Raw genomic sequence first — 25,699 nt, 5'->3', positions numbered from 1 at the left:
ACATTTTCTGCCTCGCACAACCACTATGTGGAACCAGCTTTCGCCGACGGTTTTTCAGAACAGATACGACTTGGGAACCTTCAAGAAAAGAGCGTACTCTTTCCAGAAAGGCCGGCAACGCACCTGCAAGCACCCCGGTGTTGCAGATGTCCATGGGCGGTGGTAGTCACTTTCCATCAGGTGAGCCTCCTGCTCGTTTGCCACCTATGACATAAAAAAAAAAAAAATTATTGATGATGATTTTTTGGAATAAACTTCAAATATTCTCATTAAGAGGAGGCACTTGCCCAACAGTCGGAATTTTTTTCGCGTTCATTTTTTAAATTATATCTCTTCTTTAAGATATATAAGTTTAAAAATGAACGCCAGTAGTAGTTGATGATTTGAATAAAACTGTTATAAAGATAATAGTTTTATTACATCTACTAAAAATCTTAGCCAATTTTGATCTCTGTATACAACGTGCTTCTTTTTTAAGATTTTGGACACAAAATATTTATCACACAAATGAGTCACTTACAAAGTACAGTTTTTAAAAGCTTATCTGCGCGACAGAATATTTAAGTTAGGTACAATATTTATGAATACAACTTACTGATGTTAGTTACAAAATAGTTATTATATCTGAGATGGGCTAATGGTTATAACGTGAGCATCTTCACCGATGATTGCGGGTTCAAACCCAGACTAGCACCACTAATTTTTCATGTACTTAGTTTGTGTTTATAATATTCTTCTCATGCTCAGAGGTGAAGGGTTACGTCGTGAGGAAATTTGCATGTGTAATTGCAATGAAACTCTGTCACATGTATATCGACCAATCCACATTGGAGCAGCGTGGTAGAATTAGCTCCAAACCTTTTCCTAAAAAAGGAGAGGAGGCATTAGCCCAGTAGTGAGACATTTACGGGCCGTTATTTTACCTTACTATACCATAAATTTATCAGGCAAAGGAGCTGTCATCGTTCTGAACAGTTTTGCCAACTTCTTTTGATATAAATATTCTTTTGCCCCAGTTTTACCAAGAAACTTGGTCTGGGATATAAACTCAGAATATAATTAAATGAGTAAGATTTTAGAAGCATTTTCATAATTAACATAATTAAATTTATAAATATACTACTGCTCGACGCGGTTTCGCATGAGCAATTTGTTGATAAAGAGAATGACATTATATAAATATTACGTTTTTTTCAATTTGATTGAATTAGTTCCGGAGTACACTTTTTACGAACAAACAAATTTTACCCATTTGTAATGTTAGTATAGACGTGTAAGATATCATTTTTTGCTTTGAGATGAAAGAATAAACGAATGACCGAACTGCCGAAATGTTCCACTCAATGCCTCTGCTTCATATATACTAAGATGATAGAATGACACGCAACTCAAATAGAGAGTTCATTGACTCTAAGCATCGGTTACAAGGTTTTTTTTTTATTAATAATAAAATTTATTATGGTTCTTATATGATTTGGTATTGATAATGTTAATACGTGGTGCCTTTGATGACCGGTTGTGAACTAAAATATACATTTTTAATTTTATAACTCATTTTTAAACAAAAAGAACACGAAGCGATCCCTCGATAATTTGGAGTTAAATCTAATTATATTTTCCACTTATAATTACTCTGTCATATCTTCTCAATAATTTTCTTAACGACAAATATTGCTTATACATATACCGTGTACTGTCTGACTGTTTACACAGACAATACAGAATTATAGACAAAAAATATTAATCTACTGAAAACTTTAAAGTATGTGGATTTGAACACGCGACCTTCACTCAAGATTTCGCTGTTTCATCACTGAGCCAAGCCGGCTCGAGTGACGAGTGTAAGAAGGTCTTTCGGTTGGCAGAGAATTATTAATGTACAACACGTTTTAATGCCCCCAAGTTTGTCACTGTACAAAGACAGATGTGTCCACGTACTATCAGCCCATATTTTTTATTTTATTTTATTTATTAGGGAAAGAAACAGTACAAGTAATTCTTAAAGCTATAACATAAAAATTAGCACATATACCAGTAAAGTTTCCACTTATAACTAAAAACATAATAAGAGCAGAACAAATTAATTATAATATCTAATATAATAATAATAAGAAAAAACAAAACTGTGAAAGGGCAAATTTAAAATAAATAAATAAAAGATCTAGGCTTTATGGTTCTAACACAAATTTCCTGAAGTTAGCAACTGATTCTGTAAATATATCAATACTGGAAAATTTTGTGTTATATTAATTATAGACTCTATATATAAAAGAATTTCGTGCATAATTTGACTTTATTAAGGGCAAACTAAACAAAGTCTTATTTCGTGTTCGTATATTAGGACACCTGAATCTTGAGCAATTTAGAAGGTAGGGTGAATCTATATAATTCCTTATTAATTTAAGCAAAAATAATTGATCACTAAGTGTTCGACGATCAGCAAGTGGAGTAATTGTAAAAATTTCATTTGTTGCACGACATTTAACATTAAGGTATTTTATAATTTTTCTTTGAATATTTTCTAGCATCTCAATATATAAATTGTAGTGTGGACTCCAAATAATACATCCATACTCCAAAACAGAATGAACCAATGTATTATATAAAAGAACAAACGTTGAGTTGCACTTAAAATATTTGCTGACTCTCAGAACAAAACCTAGCATACGATAGGCTTTGGCTGTTATTTGGGTTAAATGTAACCTATAAGTAAGCTTATTGTCTAAATAATTTCCCATATCCTTCAACTCGGTCACTCTATTCAAAGAATTACAATCAAAGTAATAATTGTAGGTGATTGGATTTAATTTTCGTGAAAAAGTGATAAAAATACATTTAGACACATTTACACTAAGAAAGTTGTCCTTGCAATATGTACAGAGCCGATCAAGATCTTCCTGTAACAATAAACAGTTACGTGAAGATGTGACCGATCTAAAAAATTTCATATCGTCTGCATATAACATGAAAGAAGAATGTTTTATAATATCGTCGATATCATTGATGAACACATTAAACAGCTGTGGTCCGAGGTTAGAACCTTGGGGAACACTAGAAGTTACAGGTACAAACGACGAACAAAAACCCTTTATCGTCACAGCCTGGCTATCCTTGCGGAGATAAGAAGACAGCCAACGTAGAAGATCGCCGTGTATAACGACCCCTTCAATTTTTTTTATTAATAGCGTATGGGAGATCTTGTCAAAGGCTACATACACAAATAGTCTAGAGCCTGAGAAAGGACATAGGGTACTTTTTATTTGGAAAAAAGTGCTGTAAAGGGTTGAAAAGGGGGTTGAAAGGTTGTAAGTTGTTAAATGCTGTTGCTGTTAGTATTGACAATTTTAGAACTAGAAGCATAAAACTTATATTTTAGGCTGTACACTTATAAACTAACATATTATCATGACACCCACTAAGAAGCGAATTTTGGAAATTTTACCCCTAAAAGGGTGAAATAAGGCGTGAAAGTTTGTATAGAAGTCAGTCATTTTTTGAAGTTAAAACCATGAAATTTTATTTTTGGGCTACCGATTAAATATGATTTGATTCGCATTTAAGTTTTTCTGGATAATCTACCCAAACGGTTGAAATACACACCAATGTGGTATGCAAAACGGTCTTATATTAACGTAATATTTAAAGTTAATTTGTAAATATATTCATATTCTACGCGAGCGAAGCCGCGGGTAACAGCTAGTAATTAAATAAATGTTGAACTAAGGAACAGTGGATAGGAATAAATTTAAAAATAAACATTTTAAAATATTCGTTATGTAGATTTAATTTATTATTTCAGCAGTATAATCTTTATTTTATTTTTTTATTATAAACAAAATTCTTTATTCGAATGTTAATGAAATTAACTTGTATTATTAAACTCAATAAAATGGAGTCTTCTAAATGTTAGCATAAAACAGATTTAGTGATTATGTCAACTGACAACCGCCTCTATTATTACTGTGGGTGTTTACTTTAATTGATCCATTTTTCCGTGCTACAGTTAAATTGTACCTCGTATATAATACGCGAGACTCATCAATACTGACCGACTTTCCGGATTTATTTCACGGAACGGCTAGCAATTTTACATTTGTCCAGCTCGAACCGTTCTAAAGCGAAAAAAAATGTTTTTGAATACAGAAAATAAATAAAAAAATAATATTTAATACGTCACACTGTACTCATGACTTGTCGTTTATGATGGAATGATATTGGTTTTTTAACCCTGGTAATAATATTTTCGGTATGAAACTCAATCACAAATTTCGTTTAAAAATTTTCGTACGTACATTTGTACGAGGTGTTGAACGTTTAAAGCCCGAGGAGTTAGGATCGTATTGCGGCCTTCACATTGCATAGCAGTATGTGCTGCACACCACGATGCAAAGTACTGTGGTAGTGCTTTATTTTTTATTGACTACGCTCGACCACGATCATACTTATGGTAAGTACTGATGCATTCTCTAGATGGAGTGCCCATGCCTGTAGAACTCACTCTTGTCTTGAAGATGTCTGGATTACAATAATTTAAAAATTGACATCGAATGTGCATTTTTCAGATGAAAATTATTAATTCTGCCAAAATATTTATCCATCAACACGCAATGGAGCTGGTAAGGAAGAAAAGTTTACCAATGATTTTTCCTAAGCAGTGTGATATTCTGCCACATGTGTATTCCACCAACCCGCATTGGAGCAGCGTGGGGAAATATGCTCCAAACCTTCTCCTCAAAGGGAGAGGAGGTCTTAGCCAAGCAGTAGGAAATTTACAGGCTGCTAATTTAAATTTATGTGTGATATTTACTATGGGCTTTAGTCCAGCTGTGTAGATTTAAATTTTTTGCATTATAATAAGTGTAGCTGAATGTTAAATGACCCAAAAATCTAAATATAATTTAAACAATTTGATATATTTAAGCATATTTATTTCGGTAGGGTAAAAATATGTACAGTTTTCAAAAAAAATTTTTACATTTATTTTTAAAGTCACCTCTATTTTATTTGGTAATCTACTCTATAAGTATTCTATTCTCTCTTTAGCTATTTAACACTCGAGCACCAATTTATCCTGCTAACCTAATTACATTTTGTTACGAATTCTGTTTTGTTCAAGTCATCCCGCGTGTCGTAGTGTATTGGATGAAACGATTTCGCGGAACAACAAAACAGTTCCATGTTTTATTTATTTGAATTTGGAAGTGGAATTGTATCTTAAAATTAAAATAAAAAATATCTATAATTTTTTTTATGGCATTGGTTGGCGGACGAGCATATGGGCCACCTGATGGTAAGTGGTCACCACCGCCCATAGACAAAGGCGCTATAAGAAATATTTACCATTCCTTACATCACCTATGCGCCACCAACCTTGGGAACTAAGATGTTATGTCCCTTGTGCCTGTGATTACACTGGCTCACTCACCCTTCCAACCGTAACACAACAATACAGAGTACTGTTATTTGGCAGTAGAATATCTGATGAGTGGGTGGTACCTACCCAGACGGGCTTGCACAAAGCCCTACCACCAAGTAAACTCTAACTGCTTCTCAATCGATGAAACGAACGCCTAATAATGTACATACTAAGTAAGCTGTTAATAATAATACAGATAATATACAGTCCAAAGGTAATCGTCATAATAATAATAATACTAACTTTATTATTGTTCTCTCATACAGAAATGGTTTCAGAATTTGTTCTTAAGCTAGTAGTTATTTCTATTATGGTATGTATCTACTATGGTGGTATTTGGTGACCGATCATACCAGTCCCTGTCGCACGCAGGATTAAAAACAAGTCCAGAATTCATAATTTATAATGGAACTAGCGGCCTGCCTCGGCCTAGCACGGGTGCAATGCTTATACTAAATAATAACAATAAAAAAGTAGGCATATGAAAATATACAGATAGATTTATTACAGTAAAAAAACTGAATATTGGTGAAAATAAATAAAATATAAATAGCGAATACGGAAACCATTTTCCTTTAATGTAATTAAGATACCAGTTGTACTGCGTTTCGAAACTGTCAGTCGTGCATAATTGATACATTTCGCGCTGCGGTAAACAATTTTAAATTTAAATATTTAATATACTCGTTAATATATATTTGGTTTGTCAAGCGCTTTAATTTCATATATATTCAAAAGATCGTTTGTCCAGTTGCGACAGAGATGGATCTCACCTTGGAAGGTTTAAATACAAAATCAGACCCATATCTAGTACGAGTAGGTAAATTCTCAAAAACTCGGAGATAACAACTTGGTTGTGTATACATTCGTGCCTCAGAAAATACGTCAAGCCATAGGTTTTTTTTTATATTAAATCGGTAGGAGGACGAGTAAATGGGCCACCTGATGGTAAGTGGTCACCACCAAGTGTAAGAAATATTAACCTATGTCCCTTGTGCCTGTAGTTACACTGGCTCACTCACCCTTCAAACCGGAATACAACAATACTGAGTACTGCTGTTTGGCTGACTATCTGATGAGTGGCTGGTACCTTCCCAGACGGACTTGCACAAAGCCATACCACCAAATGAAACTGATCTGATTCTGCGCCTGATCTTTCACTAGCTATGATAGTTAACTTCTGGATAGATAAAATCAAAGTGTAGGCATAGCAAGCGCAGGAGTACGCACGCGCGTATTCGTGCACTTAAAATTATCCACGTTGGGCGAAATTTGTTCATGCTTTTCGTTTTACATATACAAATTCATCTCACATCATTAGTGACTTGGTAAATCTTAAATTTAATTGATACGAGTATAAAGACTTGCTATGCATTTATATTCTATATACTCGTATAGATATATATATATATATATACATATATTTTAAATGCAAAAGTAACTCTGTCTGTGACGTCTACACGCTTTACTGCTAAACCGATTTAGGATATAGGTTAGTTTTATAACGGAAATCATATCTTAAGAGTGGAAAAAGAGGAATGAACTGGGAATCAATCATTATAATTTAACTTCTTGTATATTTTAACTTTAAAAATAAGGATTTTTTAACAAATAAGGCTATTTAGGAGATGATTTAATTTTTAAACATCTACTTATGGCGCATTTACAGTCATTATAGGCTACTTTTTTAAATGGAGAGTGAAAGTTTGTGTGCTATAAAGTTTTATAAATTTCGCGAGAGTTTAGCTGGTACTATTATACTTCTATACTTGCAAATGTTGCCCTGAAACTGTATATATTTGTATGTATATCAAAAGTATAAGTGAATATAAGTACATGTACTTTAACACCATCTTGTGGAGGGTAAGAGTGAATATTATAAAAATCTACTCCGTGGAAAAAAAGTCTCATATACTACCAATTTCAACGTGATTGTTCAAAGGGTCTATTAATCTCAATCTTTACTTAAAAAGATCTTCAAACCTAACATACTTTCATAAAACGTAGATATTTTTAAAATAAACTCAAAATTCCCTAATAAATAATTATTAAGAATCTATGATACTACATTTAGACAAACAGACACAAACTTGTAAGAACAGAACCGCGAGCGATTAAAGTCGAGCGACATAAAGATTGGTTCGGATGAATTTGCTTTTCAATTCCAATGGGACGGCAGGTCTTTGAGATATATTACAGCGTTCCTAGTGAATAGTTAATTAACCGCTTAGGTTCGGAAAATCTTCGATATTTCCCAGAATTGGACTTAACCCCTCGAGAAATTCTATCTCTATCTCTGCAGTTCCTCAATGTTATTAACTTGTTTCATAAGCTTATATAAGTGACCCCCTTCTGTTCAAACTTTGCCAACCAAGTATAAGCAATACACGTCATCTAAATTAAAAATGCCAACTATATTGCCGAATATTTGAAGTATTTGAATCGAATAAAGTTGCGCAACCAAGCGGATCGTCAGCATTATGACACAAAATAATCTATTAGACGACCACGTCTTCAAAACTAGAACGGTCATTTGGCCAGAATTTACGCAGCAAAATTTTATACTCAAATAGCTAGACCAAACATTAGCAAACTGTTAAAACTGTAAACGCTCACTATGGCACCAAATAGAAGTATCTCTTTTAATGCTGTTCATTAATGAAAACAAATATAAAAAACTACTTTTTTTAAATAATAGAACTTGCTAATTTAAGGATACACGCGGGAAACATGGTGAAAAATTTAAATCTGATTTATTTAACAAATAATGAGCACTATATTATTAATTTTATTATTTATGTTACTGATATTTAATAATAGCGTTAGATAGCCAATTTTTTTTGTATTTATGATTTTATGATCGTTGAAATTACGATTTCAAAATATTCGGCGTATGATTTCTGGCCAGGTTTTGGCTTCGCCAATTACGTCTGATATCCGATCCGATCCGAAAAACATTTATAAGTAAGGATCGTCGATGCTTTTCGTATAACAGAAAGTTCGGATATCTTTGCGGATTGAAGACTCCGTAAAATTTGCTCAGTTAATGAGTTGACATGCACAAATTGTGATTCGGTGAATTGTGTTTTCGGTGAATTGTGTATTCGGTGAATTGTTTTCGGAGAATTTTCCGCAGACGATAAGAAATATATGTAGGAATTCACATCATATCTCACTCGTGAAATCTTGACAACCAACTGACGGTGATACGCTATCTTGTGATACAATGTATCCCTTAAGTTTTATATTTATTATAGTGTCGCATGTTACATTTTGACATTGCCAGTGTTCTCGGTGAGTTTCGGGTTTATTCTTACAGAATATATCCATTCATTCATAATCAGTTCTTTAATAATTGTACATCTCATAATAAAAATAATATACGAAAAAATATTCGTGTTAAAACATACTTTAATTATATCAGAATAAGGTCTAAATTTCCTTCTTATAATTACTTAACAGGTGGGCAGTAATTAAAATTTAAAAACTATTTACATGACGGCATAAGACCGTATGGTCCTCGGCAAACTAATTACGCATTACCGACACGTAACATAATTAAATTTGATGATGTCCGTGTTTGTAGTGCCTAAGTTATTTAAATGAATTCTAAATTAAAACGCAAGTTTGAATAATGATATCACATTTATATTTGATATAAGAATCTAATTAAATATTCTGTTTCATAAAAGAAACTTTTTTGGATTCAAATGCCATTCGAGCCGCCATCTTGATTTTGCCATTTAAAAATAAATTTAGTAAAATTTAATTTCGTGCTAGCCGAAGAAATAATATGTATATCAACCCGCATTCTAACAGAGTATTTGAAACGCTTGATACTAGCTCAATGACTTTTATCCAGCAGTGGTGCCATTTACGGAATGTTATTTATTAATGGAAAATTTGTGATATATAATATTTAACGGCGGTTCAAGGATATTATTTGCATTTTGGGGAAACTATTAAAAATGAAAGTGTATAGCTGAGTAACGCAGTGGATTACTATAGTTACTCGTCGTTCGCTGAACTTCGTCACATCGCAATTTTACATAAATCCTCAATAAACGAGGCCTTTGTTGGAGCTTCATGTGCCATAAAGTAAGCGTGATGAATGATGTTCATAGACAAACACAAACACAGAACAATACGAATCATTTTGTTTGAATTGATTTCAAATTCTCTATGAAGAAAGATGTTTTGTGGTACACCCGGTTGGAACGAAGCTGCTCTTGATATATTAATATGTAAGCAGACAATGAAATAAATTCACAATGTTTGAGAATAATTAATTGATAAAAAATTTATATCTAAAATCCCCGGTGATTAAAAAACAAAAATAAATGAATTATTTTATAGTTATCCCTACTTGGTGGTAGGGCTTTGTGCAAGCCCGTCTGGGTAGGTACCACCCACTCATCAGATATTCTACCGCCAAATAACAGTACACTGTATTGTTGTGTTCCGGTTAGAAGGGTGAGTGAGCCAGTGTAATCACAGGCACAAGGGACATAACATCTTAGTTCCCAAGGTTGGTGGCGCATAGGTGATGTAAGGAATGGTTAATATTTCTTACAACGCCTTTGTCTATGGGCGGTGGTGACCACTTACCATCAGGTGGCCCATATGCTCGTCCGCCAACCAAGGCCATAAAAAAAAAAAAATCCAAATGAAATAGAAAAAGACAGAAAAAGAGATGATAAGGTCGCATAGCTTAACGCTTTTTCCTAATATGACGACTTCTATCAGTTCACCCTACTATATTATTTGCTATCCAAATAAATAACCAGGTCTCTCACCTCAGCAACGCGGTTAACAATTTCGTCTTTTAAACGATCATGAGTAAGCGGTGCTTGTTTGCGTGTGAAAGAAATAATGCTGTACTATTTTAGAACAAGAGAGAGAAGATTCTTGCCACAATATTTGCATAAGCTATTGAGTTCTGGTAACATCAAACAATCCGAAAGCCCAGAGATATTTCTAAAGATTTTATGCCATCTGCAAACAATAAAACCGAAGAATATTCAAAAATTTAACAAATATCATTAATAAAAATATTAATAGGTTATAGTCACTGAAATGCTTTTTGTTGCGAAGATAAGAGACTAACCACCGAAGTAGATTGCCGTGTATACTAACTAGCTCCAAATTATTTAGCAGAATGTTATGAGATATTTTGACAGACGCCTTAGAGAAGTCGGTATATAAGACGTCTACCTTTCGTTCGACGGATCTTTTAGTGATCAAACCGTATTGTTCATCAATTAGAATACCTCTTATAATTGGTAAGCTGTTCATATTTATAATTTTTTCAAACTTTTTAGCTTATTGTACAAAATTTAGAAACAATAGGCATGTTTCCTGTACTCAATGATTTATTAAAAATAGAACAGCAACATGATAGCCTAAAAAATTATAGCATTTCCTTAAAAAAATATTGCTGGTATCATATCGGGAGAGAACTTCATTCGAAAATAGCTGATTCTATAACTATTACAGACATGATTGATTTATTTAGTAGATGGATAGTTTTGATCAAAAGTTATCTTTACAAATAGTTTATACTCGTATAATATATAAAAGAAACTGTAAAAATGACTACAGCAACATAAAATTTATACCAGTAGACGCAGCATATTTCGCATAAGGTTTTAGTGTATAATACATATTGTTATGCGTACTTTATAGTTTCAATTGCTATAAATGTGGACTATTGTTATGGCACGTGTTATTTTAATGTTCTTATCTAGCTGAACCAACTGCTTAATCAAACACAAAAATCACACACAAACAGTCATCTCCCATTTTACACCCTCGAGGGGTGAAAGTAAAAAATTAGCCTGTGTCCTTACCCTTTCTTTGGGTGTACTCGTAAGATGAATTTGTATGCCGTAACGCAAATAGCCTGACGTTCTTTTATGCCATCATTGCCCCTTTGTGTCACCGACCTTTTATATATGTTATTATAATTAAAAAATATATGTGTATATTTATCTTGTTAATAAAATAATATGTTTTTACTCCATATTTATTTATTGTATTTTTTTTTTTATTATAATTTTTTTTCAAGAATTATCAACTTCTAGGCTTCATATTTTCCGGACCTTGTGACGGCCACTTTTTAAAAAAAAAACCGCGAGCGATTTCAATCATTTGAATAGAATCAACTTATAGCATTATATTTTTTTAAGATAACACATGTATGATGGACAGAAGACGAAGAAAGCAGCAAGACACTGTTGCATGTAATACTTATCGATGTTCAATAAAGTTATCAAATTTGCTACGTTTTGCAGGCGGAAATACAAAGAAGAGGTCACTTTTTAAAAAAATTGCTTAAAAGCAAAAAAACGCGCTAAACGGATTTGTTTTTCCCGCGTTATTTAATTCTCTTGGGAAGTTTTAATGAGACGCCCGGTGCAAAGTTCCAGCTGAGCGTTATTTTTCTCGTTGGCTACACCTCTGTTGTGGAGCACGCTGGAAACCACAGAGGGCTAAGATTACTTTGTAAAGTCTCAGTTAGTGTAATTTTTTTTGCACTTGCTTATTTAATTTTAGCCTGACTCCTAAAACAACAAACAATGTTCTTTTTAAAATTTTCTTCCAGCAAGACGAAAGAGAACGTTTCCAAGTTGGTATGCTAAGTAGTGCTACGGATGAGTCTTGATACTAAAATATTTATGACTATAATGGGTGTTTTTGGCATCTGTCATTGTTGAATCACATGTGGCACAACGTTGACCTCGTTAAATTCGCTTCATGAGAGCATAAAATTCTGTTCCTGTTGCGTTATTTTTAAACAATTTGTCGCTAAACGAGATACATCTAGACACGCGGTAGCGGGTCAGCCAAGTTCAAGTAACAGAACTGGCGAGCAGCACCGTGTGTAATATTACACGAACCATTTGGAGCCAATTTTGACCTCCTCATAACTCAAAAACTATTTGACATAAACGTGTCAAATTTGGCTCACATAGGAAAATATCTAAAACTGGTAATTTTTTATCATTTTATTATAATTTTTCATTTTATTGGGTCTATTAGGAATACTTATATACTTAGTTCCTGTAATAACTGTAATAAAAAAATTATGTAAGAACCAGCAATCAAAACTTATGACAGCCGGTCTTAATGTGGATTTTAAGGTCTTCAATTGAATATATAACAAGTTGAATACCACCCTTAATTTTTTTCATCCTCATTTCTTTCAGACAGACCTTAAGCTACAATATATTATCCTAAGTTATAAGAAGAAATTATATTTTATGTAGTTATAAATAAATTTCAGGAAGGACCATTGAACTTGGCACCCATTTAGATCTCACTTCTTTTGTCGTTGAAGTCAACAACCAAGGTATATAACATAATATTGGACTTGGCTTTCATTTTTACATTTATGTTTTTGATGGGATCAAGTTGAAGTTACACTAGAATTAACTTTTTCACTTCTATGTTCTTTATTGGTAACATCTGTTAAAAATTCGCAACATTGTAGGTTTTGTTATGCACGACTGCATAGAAATATAAACCCAAAAATGAATGATGGTATTTACAATTCACAATTCACTTGTTAGTAGCAGAAAACAACATGATATTTAAACAGACCATGCATATTGTTACAATTAACTACGGGAAAAATTTAAACAAATGCTTCAACTGTTCTTTTACAACGTTCAAACTGACATCTACAAAAAAGACCTAAGCTTATGGAACAATCGCCGGAGCTTTATTTAAATACGTTAAACGTATAGAGCTATATGTAAAAATATCATTACTGTACTAAAATTACAAAGAGGTAAAATTCTAACGATCCCATTTAAAACTTCCTTTCACTGCTAGGATCATATAAATTCAAAGCTATAAATTATATTTATATCAAATCATTTTCTTTATAATGAATTACATCTATGCGAAGTCGCAGATTGCTAGTTTCATAAGTGGTTGAGTGAAATTATTCTAAAGGTAGGAAGACTAAAGGTTTTGCAACGAATATTAGGACGTTGGATAGATTAATCTATGCGTTGTAATATCAGTGTCAATAAAGCCATCAACTAACTTCTGTATCTTCCTACAGATAATTTCGTTCATTTTCCTTTGTGTGTAAAGAAAACTTGCTCTCTCAAAATGAGTTCCTGTGATTTATTTAAGATCTTGACATTTGTTGCTAGTGTTAGAAAAGTAATATCAAAATCTCTTTTAAAAACATTCGATTCTCCTTATGTGGACCTGATAATATGGACTCCAAATTGCACTACAGTACTTCAGGATATTTCGAACTATGGTGTTTTAAATGTTAATTAAATTAAAATACCGAAAAAAGAAGCTATACGATAGTAAAAAATAATGGGTAGTTTTTTCAGATATTCCAAATGTCGACATTATTTGACGCTATCATAACACGAATTTGACGACCTTTGTGGTCGAGTAGTGTATGTGGACCGGTTTTCATGGGTACCTCCGAGGTCCCGGGTTCGATTGATGTAGAAAAAGTTTATTAGTTTTCTATGTTGTCTTGGGTCTGGGTGTTTGTAGCCCATCGTTGCTTCTGATTTTCCATAACACAAGTACTTTAGCTACTTACATTGGGATCGGAGTAATATATGTGATGTTGTCCAATATTTCTATTTATTTATATGAATGCCTCCTATATACAAAGTCCTAGATATTACATCATAGTTTGGCCACATGAATCTAATCTTCCGTCGGTGCTTCCTGATTCCCGTCAGAGGGTATAATATTTCAGTCAGTTTGGGACATAATTAATTATTTATTTACATAATTTACTATGCGATCCATCTCCGCTATTAAACTGCCAACCCAAACCTGCACAAAGACATAGCACACATATGTATTCTGTAGCTTAGCTTAAAATATTTGAGTTAATTATGATACTAATCATTTCATTGGGATATTCCATCAATTTTTTCTTCTATTTAATGGTGACATTCCAATTTTGAAAGTGAAAACGCTTATTTTATTACCAACCGTCGCTGTGTAGTTCCTTAAGAACAATGTTATGCAGTATAATATTAGACTAAAATATATTGCTGTAAATTAAAACGGAGTGTGGTTGGCGGCAGCTAAGCGTCACTCTATCTCAACCCGTGGGTGTCGTAAGAACCTACTAACGGAAATGAAGATTTGACGTCAGGCAAGCGGTCGGTTGTAAAAATCGGCTTACGTCACAAAATCTGATTATAAAGCATACTGCCCCCACCTTTAAATGGATAGAAGCCCACAAGTAATGAAATATTAAAGAAACAAATAAAATTTGAAGTATTCTTACATCAATTTTATTACTTGGTGGAAAGGCCTTGTATACAGGGCTTTATTTGTATAACACCCGGTCATCAGATATTATACAGCCCAACAACATTACTCAGTGTTGTCGTGTTGTGGTTCGAATGGTGAGTGAGCCAGTGTAACATGACATCTTAGTTCCCAAGGTTGGCTGCGTATATATTATCGATATGAGGAATGGTTATTATTTCTTACAGCGCCAATGTCTATTGGCAGTGGTGACCACTTACCATGAGATGCCACATTCGCTCAAATTACCTATTTGATGGATTTATATAAAAAAAGTTAAATTCAACTTCACCGTAAATATATGTATACAACTTTAATGAAACACGTGCAAATTAATTAAAACCTTCTCATATTTACAGAAAAACTTTTCGAAAAAAAAAAAAAAAACGAACGTAAAATGCCTTGAATAACCTTTTAATAAATCCCCTTGAAAAGTCAAACGAGGTGGAGAGCTTAATTGTGAAAGTTTACGAGTACTCGTTTATCGGAAAATATTATCGTGTATTAAAATGCTTTCTTGAATTATTTATACCTTGAGATTAAATTTTTTTATGATATGGTTAGGTAGGTAATGGGCCATATGATGGTGAGCGATCACATCATCGTACATAAATGTTGGCGCTGCGATATTAACCATTACTTACATGGTTAGTCAACCTTGGCAACTAAGTTGTTGTGTCCCTTGTGTCTTTCGATACACTGACTCACCCACCTCTCAAGCCGGAACATAACAATATTATTATTATTGGCGGTAGCGTATGTGACGAGGTACCTACTCAAAAGGGCTTGCACGAGCACTAACATGAAATAACATTTTATTTTTAATTAATTCTCATATTAACGTGCATTTAAATTTACACGTGTCACGATTCTATGCTCCAATTTACTTTAAATTCGAGTTGCTAAATAGATAAATTAAATAATTTTACGATAAATTAGGTGGATAGTGCTGGAATAGTGAATAAAATAGAAATATCCGAAAAAACAACGAAAGAGATTTCATGTGCTTAATTTGCGTTTAAAATGAATCTCGTGTTCGGCGTTAAAGTAAAACATTATAAGTAAATTTGCATGTGTCGAACGAAATTTGGTTACGTTCACCAATATTGTGTACGAAGGTTCAAAACATCGTCTTAAGATATGAGGCCTTTGCTCAGTACTGAGATGTTCATAATTACTTAACATTTTTTTATCGTAATTTCATCGTTTAAACGGTTATTTAAAAGTATCCATGTGTTTGAGCTTTGATTTTTAAATTTAGAATTAAAAATAAAAATAAATTGACATAACGAAGTAGAGAGAACGTTGACAAACTTAAGCGAGAAATGTGTCAAAACCGGTTTGAATTTTAATTACAATATAAAAAAAAATTAACACAAACTATTTAAATAATCCATTGAAGAAAATAAATTCCATTCCTTTACAAAGTGCAATATCTACTTTGTTCGTTTACGAAAATAAAGCTCGTTAAAATATCGGTGTGCATTAGGAAATATAATCTAATTTATATATTTTTTCCTATCTGTATTCCATTAGTCACCTAACGCACACTAAGACATTTTGAAAGCTTAAGCGTCACTCATACTAATGCAGACCGATAATTTAACGTGGAGGCTCCTTTGTGAGTGAACAGATCAATAGTTAGTTATCAATAGATACTAATATCATTTATAGGCATATTTATTTGACATCTTAGATGTATACGCCAAGTATTTATTATTGGAACGAAGTTCTTTTAGACATTCATTAGAGTGAACTGGCAGAAATCATCACTTATGGAAAAAGCGTTATGTCTCTGTCTTTCTCTTTTTCCCTGTCTCTTTCTGTTATATACGGTTTAATATGACATTATTAAAACTTATTTTTTAATCAAACGGTATCTTTATTTAATACGTAATATATATATTTTTATTTTATTAACCTTTCGATTTTTTCATTGTTTCTGTCATAAAATACTATTATTTAAAATAGCGACAGCGGCTTCGTTCGAATCGGGTGTTCCACAATTACGTCACTTTTTATTATTATTATTATATTTAATCAAGCCGAGATGGCCCAGTGGTTAGAATGCGTGCATCTTAACCGATGATTGCGGGTTCAAACCCAGGCAAGCACCACTGAGTTTTCATGTGCTTAATTTGTATTTATACTTCATCTCGTGCTCGGCGGTGAAGGAAAACATCGTGAGGAAACCTGCATGTGTCTAATTTTCAACGAAACTCTGCCACATTTGAATCCAGCAAACCGCATTGGCGCAGCGTGGTGGAATATGCTCCAAAACCTTCTCCTCAAAGGGAGAGGAGGCCTTAGTCCAGCAGTGGGATTACAGGCTGTTAATATAAATGTAATGTAAATTTAATCAAGACTCCTCTGCTTGTCTTTCTGAGAGCAGTAATTTAGATAATCATGTCGTAATTCTGTCTGTCTTGTCAGTTTTGACGGATGATAGATTTGTTTTCATTGTTACATAATTATATGGTAGATATTGAGGAATATTTACTATGAATACAACTATGCATTAATTGGTAATTAGCTAATTAAGTCTTACTAATAATAACCGGTCGTCAACGTAAACGGAATATGGTTATCTTTGTGACGAAGCGTTCTTTTAGACAGAATTTTGACGTGTGATTGAAAATGTATTAGATACATTAGTAGGAATTTACTTGATTTTTTTTAAAGAAAACGTAGTGGACGGGCAATTGGACCACTTGATGGTAAGTGGTCACAAATGCCATAGACATCGCCGCCATAAAAAAAATTAAGCATTCCTTACATCGTCAAAGCGTCCCCAATCTTGGTTTATAGAACCTAAGATTTTATGTTATAGAACCTAAGATTTTATGTTCGTTGTATCTATAGTTACAATCAATTGACCTTCAAATTAGTACGCATTGATACTAGTTACTATCTAGACGCGTTTGCACTAAATCCTACCACCAATATTGAGAAGTAACTAAACTAATATAACCGAACGCGAAGAATTCATAGGTTATAAAAATAATGTTCCAAATTTCGTATGAAAAATTTGAAATTGTTTGAATTTCAGCCGATTTATGCTTTCGACATTTTTCATTATAACTTGCATCATCGTAAAAGTATTCCTGTTTTATTTTTAATTTAAACCAATATTGTGTAATGAATTTTTTATTTACTCTGTTTTACCTTTCAGCTAATTTATTAACGTTGTTAGTAAAATTGGTTCAATATATTAAATAGTATCCCTTTCAAACAAAATGTAACGGTGACTTTATTTTATAGGAAAAAGCGATAACACCTTTGGAGCTCCTAATATTAGGTATTATACTTTTAACTGGCATCAACAAAAAGTAGGATGTTATCAGTTCGATTGTATTTTTTTGTTTCATATTTTTTACCGGAACGTTCCGTCTCTTATGAAAAGTATTGTTTGTTTGGGAGGCGCACGTCTGATCCCGTTTAAATTTGAAGAAAAATTAGGTCAGTAACTTTTTTTTTTTAAATAATTGGCAGACAGATTAATGGAATACCTAATGGTAAGTGTGTAAGTATTCCATATATAAATAATACGCTAACGAAGTTGGGTACTAATATGTTATGTCCCTTGTGCCTTTACACTGGCTCACTTACCCAAACACAACAATACTAAATACTGCTCATTGGCAGTAAAATATGTGACGAGCGGTTACAACGTACGCAAACGAAAGACACAAAGACCTACCAACGAATACGATTCAAATAAAATATTTAAGAATAGCAAAATATTTTGCAGATCTCTTTATTGATTTTGACTTCATAATATGCACAAATATTACAAAAAGCTAATACTTATTTCCATTCACTTGTTTTTGTTTTTTTTTTGTTGTTGCCTACCTTGTATACTAAGATATTATGTCATGTTCACTCGCTCGTATTTGCCCAGAGGATCGGAATTGCGATTAAACAGGGAAATGTTGCTAGCGTTTTGCCATCAGTCCAGGCGATCGTGCACAGTAACTATTTTAAATTCTATTTGTATATAGTTAAGGTCTTAATGTAGATAATTCTTATGTAAATCAATTTAGATTTATTTTTAGTACTAGTGAAGCTGGCAGGTGAAACCTCTCTGAATCATATTTTATTATATTTGTTGCTCAAATTTTTATGTTTATATATCTATTAAAATGAAATTGATGTTTGTTTCTATATGTATATAAAAAAAACATATATAAAAAAGTATACAAAAAACTGTTTTTGTATACTTACATGACTAACGCTGATTAAACCTCCCACTCATCAAAACAATGTACCGAAAAAATTTAGGTCAACCTTTAATTCTCAGTTCAGATTAATGCTTTGGTTCTCTTGGGTATTTTATATACACTTTAATTATCTTTTCAGTAGTACCATGAATTAATAAGCCGTATGAATTAATAATGAAATAATAGAACCGAGATGGCCCAGTGGTTAGAACGCGTGCATCTTAACCGATGATTTCGGGTTCAAACCCAGGCAGGCACCACTGAATTTACATGTGCTTAATTTGTTTATAATTCATCTCGTGCTCGGCGGTGAAGGAAAACATCGTGAGGAAACCTGCATGTGTCTAATTTCAACGAAATTCTGCCACATGTGTATTCTACCAACCCGCATTGGAGCAGCGTGGTGGAATATGCTCCTTACCTTCTCCTCAACGGGAGAGGAGGCCTTAGCCCAGCAGTGGGAAATTTACAGGCTGATTATGTTTATGTATGTAATAATTAAGATAATATTACCATTATCAAGTTCGCTGCGAAACGGATGGTTTAAATTATTCAAATTTAAATTTATAATCTGTGGACAAGTAATTTTGACGTATCTCCCACAATAAAAATATTGCACTAATTTTCGATTAAAATAAAAAAAAAAAAATTAATAAATTGTTTATACTTTTATAAACTAAAAAATATTTAATATTTCCTTGTTAAACGCACTACTAAATTTCTTTATTAATAAAATGCACCCGTGCGAAGCCGGGACGGATCGCTAGTATTCTAATATTCATACACGAGTACTTGGAGTGCTCAATCTCTCCGTCATACTGGCTTATGTGAATACGAAAGCGGTATATAATTATATTTATTTATCACAAGTGTATGATGTTAGAGAACAGTGCGTGCCTTGACTATATGATTACTAGTCAGAGAGCTGGGTTTCACTTAATATTTCGAATATATGTAATAATAGAATTATAATTAAAAAAATATATATAATTGTAATAACACACGAAAAGAGCCAAGATGATCCACTGTTTAGAATGCGTTCATCTTAACCGGCACTATTTTAACACTGACAAGTACCAATTATTTTCATGTGCTTGATTTGAGTTTATAATTGATCTCGTGTCTGGTGGTGAAGGAAAACATCGTGATGAAACCTGCATGTGTCTAATTTCAATGAAATTATGTGACATGTGTATATCCTCAATCGGATGTGTACATCCTCAATCGGAGTAGCGTTGTGGAATCAGCACTAAACCTTCTTTTATTATACTATACTGTGCAAAGGTTGATTTATCTTAATGAGAGATATTTTTTGGTGAAATTCAGAGATCCTAGGGTACAATTTTATTAATGATTTAATTACTATATTAAGAACGGTCAGTTTCTTAGTATCCCGCTTTTAATAATTTAAAAAAATAATTATTAAGATATTTGTAAAAAGGGTCCAGCTCTTAGACTATATTATCTTTATCTTCGTATCATACCCATTAATCTTGCTATGCGTGCAACGGTTTCCCTGACTGCTATAATTCTTAATATAACTTAGCAAAACCCACGGCTTTGCAAGCAAGTATGAGACGGTAATCCTTCAAAATCTTAGACTGGGCCAGAATATCCACTACCCAGTATGGTCAACTGTCTATAAAAATTTGGAAAGGAGATTTCAAAATTCGTTGATTCTGAAATTTTTGTCTGTGCCTAGGAGACCTGACATGGTTAATTCTTCTCTAATCTTTAAAATGTAAATGTGGAGCCAATATTTAACTTGTATATCAGCTCGCTAAGGTAATCTTTAATTTACTTCAAGTGCAGGAAGATTGCCGGGGGTGGAACGAAACCAACAAAAATTTAGGTTGTCTTAAATATACCGAAACCAATTATTATGTTATTTAAATGTAATATTGCAAGATTTACATATATACATATTATGTTCACACTATTCGATACTCAAATAGAATCGGTATGAAGCGATTTGATATTTGAACGAGTGAACGAAAATATCGTTGCGAATGAAAATTTGTTATCAGAATGTACTTCGACAATGCATGTTGAAATTTAGAAATATAATATATATTTTCGAATACAAACCCTCCTCATACTTACAATACATTCGATAAAAAAAAGTATAAAATATACTCTAGAAACATTTTTTATAGTTTACCGAATCAGATAGTTAAATATATGAAGCTCAATCAATTGACTGGAATTGGTTTAAAATTCGTTTTCAAGATGGACCTACACGTAATATGTTTGTCAGGATAGTAAATTATTTGAGATTGCTTGCGGAGGCAGACTTGATAAATTTCGCCATCGGTTTTAAACTACTGGTTCAAGATAAATTAGTTTTTCTAATAGATTCTAAACTTCGATTGGGTTCTTTTATAAATAAATTACTTACCGACTGATATATAGCATAAAATTTTAACCTTTTAACTGAAAGACACGAGATGAATTTTTTGAATTTTAGTCCAGTCTCGATTATTTTGTACAAATTATCCGAACAAACTGATTTTTGGATATGTTGTAGGAGGATCGTAGAAAAACCTCGATTTCCTATACGCGTTTGTCGGCATCTTAAAAAAGGGGTTGAATTTCGTTTTTTTTGCGATAACTCGGCTGCGCGTCGTGATACTAGAATTAGAATAACATACTTTTTTATTGCCTCGTATACGTTCTACAATTTAGGTCAAATATTACATACATTTTGTTTCTTCAATCAAATGCGCTAGAATCGAAAACCATAGATATCGAAACATTGGGTGGAACACAAAACGAAATGATATCTTATGACTAAGTTGTTGATAGAAATGTCTCGAACGTGTATTAGTGGAGAACAATCTTGCGAAACGACAAAAACTCTTCAACATAAAATAGACATTTTTAAACTTGTATATAATTATTCACCTCTACGTACTCTGTACTTCTACGTACCCTATAATAATATATGTAATATGACGCATTGCCTACGGGCCGAGCCGCTATGTAGGAGAATTTAAAATTAAAGAAATTTTTTACTGATTTTTTTAAATACAAATTATATGTAACATGTTAGTATGTGCTCAAATTATGTTAATAGTTAATTTCATGCTCAGGGCTGAAGATAAACGTTGCGAGGAAACCTGCCTATTTCGAGTGAAATTCCAACATATGTTTGATTAGCTGTATTGAAGCAACGTGAATCAATTCCCGACTTACATTGATAGCTATTTTGATCCTTTAAATGTAATGATTTGGAACGAAGTTCTTTTACGCGACATACAGTAGAGTGAACTGGTAGACGTCGTCACGCAAAGAAAAAGTGTTATGTCCCTTTCAGGTAACCTATCCCTCTCTCTTTCTATTATTTAGGTTTTTTTAGCATTATTTAAACATTTATATTGTTTTAATTTACACGGGTTATTTAATAACTATTTCATTTCTTGTCATTTAATTATACCCAAACATTGTTAATTTGTGCCGAGATGGCCTATTGACTACTGAACTTTCATGTGCTTAACTTGTGTTTAATATTCATTTCGTGCTCGGCGGTGAAGGAAAATATCGTTAGGAAACCTGCATGTGTCTAATTTCAACGAAATTCTGCCACATGTGTATTCCACCAACCCGCATTGGAGCAGCGTGGTTGAATATGCTCCATACCTTCTCCTCAAAGGGAGAGGAGGCCATAGCCCAGCAGTGGGAAATTTACAGGCTGTTAATGTTATTGTTAATTTATTTCATTATGTCTGTTATTCTGTCCGTTATTTAACACGTAATATTAATATTTAACGCCCATGACTTCTCTTTTTTTTTTTACTGATAATGAAACATAGCACTTCGTTCTTTTTTTAAAGTTAATTTTTAAATAATTGCTCTTCTTTATGTATAACAATGAACTTGATAAATTAAAAATATATACAGATAAAAAATGTTTCCAAACACTGAAACGCCCTATATTTTCCGTTATCTAAGCTGCTATTTGATTTATTATTCAAGTATTGATTTTGCGATAGACAATGCAATTCCGATCGTTCATGACTATTGCCAATACAGACAAAACAGGCTTGAAATTATAGCATTCAATCACGGAATAGCGAAATTTTAAATGGAGCGATTTTTCTTTGTGAGGTAATTAACGAACTGGATAACTTGATTCAATATAACAAATCGTTTTTAATTAGTTTTGTTTGATACTGTTTTTAGAATAAAGGTTATATAACCGTGAATATCGCACTGTTGACCTTGGATCCAATGATCATGACCAAAAACACAACTAACCCATAGTTGTGTTTTTTTAGGTAAATGGACTGGCAAATGGGCCATTGGCAATGGAAATATTAAACATTTACATTGCCAATGCCCCACCGACCTAAAAAGTTAAAATGTTATGTCCTTTGTTCCTGTTACACTGGCTCACTTAAACTTTAAGCTGGAACAAAATAATACTAATTATCTATTTTTGTTTGGTGGTACAATTTATGACGAGTGGGTTGTACCTACCTAGACGGGCTCGCACAAAGTTCTTCTACCAAGTTAATAAATATCCTCAAATATGGCAGATTTTCTAATAATGTTCCTCACCATTAAAATCACCAACATAGCCCGTGAATATTCAGTAGTGCTTGGCGAGTTTTTAACCCGCAATCATGAAGGTATGATAAAAATGTTTACTGTTTACTAACAGTAGGCCCCCCTTCTCCTGGTCTCTCTGGCTGCATCTGATTGTTGTTGCATTTGTCTCTGAAAGTAAGAAATGATAGTGAGTGCACCTATCTTTATGTATATTCTTTTGTACTATAATATCTCCTAACCAGATTGTGTACTGGTTGCAATTCAGCCAAGAGGACGTCATTTATTTACACACACATATATTAATATATTTCTTAGTAGATAAACTGCCTCGTTGGTCTAGTAGCTTCACATAAGACCACAGATTCCGAGGTTCGGGGTTCGAACTAATCGATAGGGCCGATAAAAAGTTATTAGGTTTTTCTGTCTAAAAAATCTTAACAGCCTAAAAACTGGAAGATGGGTGCACACTTCCTGCTTCGGAAAGCAGGTGAAGCCACTGGTCCTACGCCTGAAATTATTCCGATCCTGTCAGATTTGCTGTCCCATCGGATTATAAGAGTGAGGGATTAGAGAGTGTACCTTTGTTTGTGCACATACTTGTGCACTATATGTCACGTTTATTTGGTTGGTTTCTCATGAGCCAAAATCGGCTGGAGGACATCAATCAGCAGATAGCAGTAGGTACAATAGATTTTGTTTTCATTTTCATTACTTTTTAATCAACGTAAGCTTTAATAAAATTCGTACAGCTTGTAAATGTTTCACAGCTGTGCTAGCTTAACTGTTTTCTAAGAACAAGAACAATAGAATTTCGACGTTGAACTGTTTCGTGAAATCTCATAAAATTATATGCGACTTTGAGTACGATAGTTATATACGATATCATTTTAAAGTCAAACGCATCAAATTAGTGCGCACCGCAAGTCAGTTTTAAGCATTTTTCTGTGGGGTCGAACATTGTGTATGTTCTTTACAGAAAATCTGAATATAAGTTTACTCACTTGCTAACGAGACGATTTAGTGGACTACAATGTTCAATGATTTGATTAATTTACCAGTTGTGAAATATCATTCGATACGCGAATGCTTGGTGATAGGACTTGCATAAAGTCTTATGCAAGTCCGTCTGGGTAGATCATCTACTCGTCATATATTCAACCACCAAATAGCAATACTTAGTTACTTAAATTTAACTACTGGTCCAACCGACGTAACATCTTAATTCCACTATAGTGACGTATTGTTGATATGAGGAATGACTAATATTTCTTACAGTACCAAAGTGTACGAGCAGTGACAACCACTTACCATCAATATGCTCATTTGGTGATCTATCCATGTGACTAAATAAAGCAAAAGATTTGTTATAAACAATAAGTTCACACTTCGCGATGCTGAATATTCTGATAAGATCCTTGTGTTTTTTCTACAAACCGTCTATGCTCAGAAACAGTAATTTATTTGGTGATTTACTATACAATATTTATAATCTGTAGTGTATTAAAATTAAAGGTTGTTTCTATAATTAAATTTTATACAATATTTAAATAAAATAAATCAAGTTAATTTTCTTATTGAACAAAACCGTAACATTGACGGTCCTTTGATATAATTCAGTAACTTTGATGCTCTCTCATTAGTCTCAGTCATTTGTCGTTTCAATGCTTCATTACAATCCTTTGAGATTCGAGAGTAAAGTTTCGACTTCCGAATGTCGAGTTACTGACATGACTCCTTAATTCACCGTGTAATAACTATTTGATTGTCTCAAGTAATTGTTTCATTGTATTTCTATTTGTTTATGAAGTTGTTTTTTGTTTTGGTACAATGAGACTAAATACTATACTTTGTATACAATAAAGTATAATAATAATGAATTAATAATAATATTAACGTTGAAAGTAGACGAGTAATATTATAACTGAGAGATAACGAAGTTGGTAATTAGTCCAAAACCCTCCATCAATCGAACCATGTTAAAGATAAATAAATAAATTAAATAAACGAATCCTTATAAGGCGCGTCATAAAAAATATGGGAAGATTTTTATGATGCGCTCGCACAGGTTACATGAAATGGCACGAAACCGCCGATTAAATGTTAAGTCGCTCGAAATAGAACTTGACACCTTATAATATTGTATAATTCTTATTATTTTACAATTTAAATTGCATTTATAATCATAGTTATTATTATTTTATTGTAA

Source organism: Vanessa tameamea, chromosome 5 (assembly GCF_037043105.1).
Source record: "Vanessa tameamea isolate UH-Manoa-2023 chromosome 5, ilVanTame1 primary haplotype, whole genome shotgun sequence".
NCBI lineage: Eukaryota > Metazoa > Arthropoda > Insecta > Lepidoptera > Nymphalidae > Vanessa > Vanessa tameamea.
Note: the sequence above shows the minus strand (reverse complement) of the source record.